We start from the raw sequence: 7,326 nt of genomic DNA on the forward strand, positions 1-7,326 counted from the left end.
TAAGAAAAATGTTACATGACATGCTAGAATTTGGGGTTCTAAATTAGTTGTCTTAAAAACAGTTACTTCCACATTGCTATCATGCTATATGATTGTTAAAGCTGTTATTCATATGGTGGTAATGCCAACCATTGTAATGGTAAATGATAATGCAGTGATGATAATGATAATAATAAAGGATACTAATAAAAACTTGACAATGACAATATAAATCGATTGATATTTCTTGACACCTGATTTTAGAAAAAAAAAACACTATTCATTCTTATAATCATTATATCTATTACTATAGTGTAATGATAACAATAGCAATAATAATTATATTAATGATAATAATAATTAGTAGTAGTAGTAATATTGTTATTATTTTTTGTTATTATTATTATTATTATTATTATTATTATTATTATTATTATTATTATTATTATTATTATTATTATTATTATTATTACTATCATTGGTGTTATTATCATTATCATTGTTATCATATATCAATATCATTTGTATGAAAATCAAAAAGAAACTAATATTTAAGCATTTGTGGAGCTTTATTTGAAAGTTCACTTACTGCCTATCAAAATGTATAAAAATTTGAATGTTTTGCTCTGACTGTATTTCGACATTGTTTATTAATCTATCATCCTTTTGGTGAATTTCAGAAACACATGTATTATATGTATTATTCATGTAAATTCTTGCTTCTTATGAAAAAAATAAAGTCTCTTGCGAGCTTGAATAAATGTCAACGATTATTCATCACCCATTTATCAATGCTGATTTTGGCGTCAAGTGTAATAAGTTTTGTTGACTCTATTGAGCCTAAAATGAAGCGTTATGGCTTTCTGTATAATCTTAAACCATTTACATATAGAACATCTTTTCTATTTGTACGATGTGTTTTCTCAGCATCACTCAACCTGCTTCGGGCGATGCACGGGTCAGTAGAAGCCTAGTCAATAAAGAAATTGAATGCAAACCTGAGAGCTCTTGCAATATACTCCTTTAATGACCAAATTAAGAGTTTGAAAATAGAATACAAGAAATACTGGCATCTTACCTTTTCGGCGATGGGTCGCGCATGCTTGACGAGCTGAATGGACAGGTTGGCTCTTGAAATTCGGCAGCAAAATAAATCGAGCTTGCGAGAAATAGCAGATAGGAACGCTGCTGATAGTCTCATATTAGTTGTACTTGAATGTAGAATATAGCTATGGCTGTTGTATGCCATAAAGATATATACCCGAGATACCCTGATCGTAATATTTTAAGTCCACGTGGAGTATAGACTAAGCTAACCCAACTTACTCAAGATGTCATGCACTGCCTCGAAAAGGTGAGTACTTTATCTGAAAGGCATAATGATGGCCTTTCTCTAACTGTTATGCTTTTCAAAGCTTGATGTAGACCAGATTTATTTTATATCCATCGACCACCAGAATCACCTCATGGTATTTATTAATTTAAGCATGTCGACAAAAGATATAAATGCAATGAAAAAATATGGCTTTTTACATTTCTGGCTCATTTATTGACTTTCCTTTTTGAGCTGGAGTGAATAGTGCTCCAGCACAACCATGGGTGTCGGAAATTAGGAATCAGAAACATAATAAATAAGAATTATAAAGCTATACTGAAATAAATTTATATGAATGATCTTTAGGCTTTGATTATACGTTACAAAGAGCATTAAATGTATAATTTTGTCATGGAAATAAGTACCGCGAAATAGTGCTTCATTCTCGGGGTGATGTGAAGCGATGGTGTGGTAGCCTAGTTAGCGTTAAGTGCTTGCATGCCTTCCCGCTTACAGCTGCCACCGCTGACTAGCCAGGTGCGAAAAAAGGAGCAGCTATGCATAAGAGTCCCCTTGGCAGCTCATAGCCTCTCCATCATCAAGACTTCTGCAATGCCTCCTCGTGGCCACCCATGGAAACTAGGTACCTTGCGGTCCGAAGCTGAATTGAGGAGGCTCTTGTAGCAGCAGGAGGCCCTAAAGGTATGGAGTCATGGCCCACCGGCGTGTGGATACGCCCTGGCTTCGTAGTAACTCCTGCTCCCGCGCCCCCTGGGGTTAATGGGCGGCTGTGGGGAGGCAGGCCTTGCCAGTCAGCCCCCCCCCCCCCCGAGATAACCACTGGCAACTAACCGTCTAGTTGTTGGTGTTGGGGGGAGGGCTAAAGTCCCTCCCACCCAGCAAGTACGGCGAGCTGTGGGTCCCTCTGGGTTGGCGACCGCTGGAACTCGGGTGGGGAGGGGGGTTACATGCCATCCCAGCTGGGTCCCAGCGGCCGCCAATCTGGCGTGATGCTTGTGGGGGAAAGCCCCAGGGAGCCCTGCAGGCGGATTATGGGGCCTGCAGCCAGCCAACCTCCTCTATATGGGGCGGCGTTGGTAGGGGTGGCAGACCCGGAATGACTGCCCGAGGTTAGACCTCAGGCGGACTGTCAGGGTGGGGGCTTTGAACGTCCGTTCCCTGCGACAGGACGATCGGTTACCACTACTATCGAGGGAATTGAAGCAGCTGAGGTGGCTGCTCTCTCAGAGGTGAGAAGACCTGGCAGCGGCACGATTAGAGTGGGTGGCTACACTTACTACTGGTCAGGCTGCAGCGATGGCCACCATCTCCCGGGAGTAGCCATAGCCATCTCCATCAGACTTCAACCCTTGGTAGTTGAGGTCACTCCAGTCTATGAGCGTATTATGGTATTGAGATTGAAGCTTCCATTTGGCTTCATGTCTCTTGTTGCTGTATACGCTCCTACGGATGTATATAAACTTGAGGTGAAAGAGATGTTTTACGCCATACTTGCATCTGTGGCAGACAGATGTCCTCGGCGAGATATTCATATTGTTCTGAGCGACTTCAATGCGGTATCCGGCTGTGATCGAGCTAGCTACGAGATGTCTGTCGGTCCTCATGGCTCAGGAGCTGATGCTGGCAGCGAGAATAGCCTCCTTTTCTGTGACTTTGCTAGGTCCCAGAAATTGAGGAATTCTGGTATCAGCGTTCTGACCCACATCGTTGGACTTGGTACAGTTGTACGGATAGTGTGGCCAAGGAGATCGACCACATCCTCATGAGCACTCGATGGAGGATCCTCCAGAACTGCAGGGTGTATCGAAGCACCGAGTTCTGTGAAACTGATCATAGATTAGTTATGGCTACTCTCCGGGTCCACTTTCGAACCCCCCGTCGCCCAAATGAACACCCTAGGGTGTTTCATTTGGACAGATTGAGGGAGGACGAGTGTACCCGGGGGTTTGCCGAGGCTATCTCTGGTCGTCTCACAGCACTCGAGGGCCTGACAGACCCTGTTCTTATGTGGGATACCTTCAAGCGTGAAATGCTTGATGCAGCTCAGGAATCCATTGGTGAACACCCAAGAAGAAGACAGAATTCCATCTCGCAGGAGACACTGGAAGCCACAGATGCTTGTTGTGCAGCTCGATTGTTAGGGGTTCGCAACTTGCACCGTTCTCTGGTGCGCAGGACTAGGTCACTGTTGAGAAGGGATAAGGAACAATTTATCAGCAATCTTGCAGAGGAGGTCGAAAGCCATTTCCTAGTGAATGACTTTCGTCCTGCCTACCAAGCCCTGAGAAAGCTGAACTCCAAGCCGACGACTGCAGTCCGCTCCGCAAGTGGCCAGATAATCTCAGATCCTGATGGGGTGCGTGTGCGTTGGGCTGAGTAATTTGAGCAGTTGTATAAGGTTAATCCACCAACAGTTAATATGGATGAGGGTAATGTTGAGACTCCTCTTCCAGACCCACCCATCAGTGAGGATCCACCCTCCCTGACTGAAGTCAGGGGGGCGATCTCCAAGTTGAAGAGTGGTAAAGCAGCAGGTGTTTGTGGCATCCCAGCCGAATTGTTAAAGGCTGGTGGAGCACCTATGGCAAGGGGCTTGCATGCAGTCCTGTCTGCCATCTGGCAGACTGGTACCTTTCCCCCTGACCTGCTGAGGGGTGTGGTCATCCCTCTCTGGAAGGGGAAAGGGGATCAGTGGGACTGCAGCAATCACCGAGGCATTACATTACTCAGTGTACGTCTTACTGAGACGTATCAGAGACCACCTGTTGAGGTACCAAAGGCCGGAGCAATCTGGATTCACCCCTGGTAAGTCCACAATAGACCGCATCCTGGCGCTTCGAATCATTATAGAACGCCGTCGTGAGTTCGGACGTGGGCTGCTCGCAGCCTACATCGATCTCAAGAAGGCGTTTGACACGATGCATCGCGAATCTTTCTGGGAGATCCTGAGACTAAGATGAATTACAACAAGGATTATTGGACTAATAGCAAACCTGTATACAGTCACTGAAAGTGCTGTAAAGTGTGATGGGGGCCTGTCGAGCTTCTTCCCTGTTAGTTCAGGTGTGAGGCAAGGCTGTGTTCTTGCACCAACATTTTTCAACACTTGTATGGATTGGATACTGGGTAGAGCAACTGTCCAAAGTCACTGTGGAGCAACTCTGGGCAATATCAAGGTTACAGACCTTGACTTTGCTGATGATGTTGCCGTTCTCTCTGAATCTCTGGAAACCCTTGTGGCGGCTCTTGATGCGTTTAGCAATGAAGCGAAGCCCCTGGGGCTAGAGGTCTCCTGGACCAAGACCAAGATCCAGGATTTTAGGGGCCTACTAGGAGACCCTGTGCAGTCGGTACGTGCTTGCGGTGAAAACATCGAAGTCACAGAGAGCTTTATATACCTCGGTAGTGCAGTTCACGACTCTGGGCTGTCAGACCAAGAAGTCAGTAGACGGATTGGCCTGGCAGCAGGGGTCATAAAATCTCTCGACAAGAGTATTTGGAGATGTCGGTACCTGAGCAGAAGGACCAAGTTACGTGTTTTCAAGGCCCTGATACTGCCAGTTTTACTCTATGGTAGTGAAACTTGGACACTATCTTGTGCTCTTGAATCTCGTCTTGATGCCTTTTGTAACAGATCCTTGTGCCGGATCATGGGCTACAGTTTGCGGGACCATGTGTCCAACCAACGGCTGCACCGTGAGACCTATACAGGACCTGTTACTTGCACAATCCGTGATCGCCAACTCAGGCTATATGGCCACTTGGCTCGACTCCCGCAGGATGATCCTGCCCATCAGGTTGTCTCTGTCCGAGACAACTCTGGATGGAGGAGGCCTGTGGGCAGATCTATCAAACCTGTCGTGAGGAACTAGAGATGGACCGGGCCCCTCCCTGGCGGCTCGCCATGAGGGACCCTCGTAGGTGGAAACGAAAGGTGGATGCGGCTATGCGCCCCTGCCGGCGTTAGCCCCAAAATGATGATGATGAAGTCTTTAAGGAGACTCCGATGCAAGACCACACAATATAAGCAATAATATTTACTTTCTTAGTTGTATGTGATAACATAAATCATATATCTAAGATAAGTAAAAGTCAATTATGCAAAGCTGAGCCTCGCCCGGGCTATGTCAATGAAGGGAGCCTGACATGTCCCGGTTAATGGCGGCTCGAACAACGTGGTGCTTAGTTCTGGCCCACCGTGGTCCCCAGCCAAAGCAGCAACCTCCAGGCGACAGTTAAATCTTCTCGCGCTTGGGCGGAACGCGGACCCTGACCGCTCGAATGAGAGGCCGGCACGTTACTACAGCACAAGCCCGTTGTAAACATGTTTCAAGACTGGTTCATCTATATTAGCTTGCACTTGCCACATATCATTATTAATGCTAACTATAACAAACACACTCAGCACGGCAAACCCTGTGATGATAATACATTGTAATAATAATATGAAATAAACATTACAATAAATTTCAATTTTAGAATTACACATTTGATATAATAAAATGTAAATGTGGCGCCTCTACATTTGTTGTCACTGTGTCAAACATGAAAGCGCGTGACACCATTTGAGTTTTTCAAATAGATCACTACATTAAAATGGCTCATTTAATGTGAGACAAAAAATCAAAACGGACCTTTAAGTTTTCCTTATCTTTACTTGATTCCGCAATTGTGTCTGACTTTTCAAGAAAATCTCTTTGACTGCGTATTTAAGGCAAAGTTCAAAACAGCATGTTTCTAGCTTTCCCATCCGCATGAAAACAATAATGCAATTTTCCATAATGAAGATACTCGGCTAAAGGTATAGGAAACATTTGCATAAATTTTTCATTCAAAAAAATACTTGTAAAAGTGTGAATTTTGTGGAGTGGCCACTGCAGTAAGGCTTCATTTGTGATATAAGTAAGACACACACTCACATATATATAAATTATGTATGTATATATATATATATATACATATATATATGTATATATATGTATATATGTATATATATATATATATATATATATATATATATATATATATATATATATATATATATATATATACATATACACACACAAATGCAATGAAATAAAAATATGTTTTCATGTGTATGGGAAACCTAGAGACATGCTGTTTTGAACTAGGCATAAATTTTCTTGAATTGTCATAGACAGAATTGCGGAATCAAGTAAAATACTTTGATTTTTTGTCCCACATTATATATATATATATATATATATATATATATATATATATATAATTCGTTTATTTATAGGATATATTTATGAATATATGAATATATATACATATATAATTCATAATAAATAATATATAATAAATATATACATATATATATATATATATATATATATATATATATATATATATAGGCATACATCTACATATGTACACGCACAATATATATATATATATATATATATATATATGTGTGTGTGTGTGTGTGTGTGTGTGTGTGTGTATGTGTGTGTGTGTGTGTGTGTGTGTGTGTGTGTGTGTGTGTGTGTGTGTGTGTGTGTGTGTGTGTGTGTGTGAGTGTGTGTGCTCAAGGCAATGTGAAGTAATAGTATGGTAGCCCAGATAATGTTAAGTGCTTGCATGCCTTCTCGCTTGCAGCTGCCACCGCCTAGTGCGAAAAAGGGAGCAGCTCTGCATAAGCCTCCCATACCATTGTAAAGCCTCTCTGTCATCGAGACTTCTGCAGTACCTCCTCGCGGCCACCCATGCAAACTGGGCACCTTGCAATCTCAGAGTATCAGGAGTCCCCAGAGGTATGGAGTCATGGCCAACCAGCATATGAACACACCCAGGCTCCTACCATTCCTAGTGTTAATGGGCGGCTCGGGGGAGGTGGGACTTGCAGTCCTTATCCCCCAAAATAAAACTCACTGGCAACGTCATATATAAATGGAAATGCCGGGGGAAGGGGTAGAGCCCCTCCCAACCTGAAAGTAAAGTAGGCTGAGGGTGTATGTTGGTGTGCACGATAGGAACGAGAGTTACTC

The sequence above is a fragment of the Penaeus chinensis genome, chromosome 36 (assembly GCF_019202785.1).
Source record: "Penaeus chinensis breed Huanghai No. 1 chromosome 36, ASM1920278v2, whole genome shotgun sequence".
Lineage (NCBI taxonomy): Eukaryota > Metazoa > Arthropoda > Malacostraca > Decapoda > Penaeidae > Penaeus > Penaeus chinensis.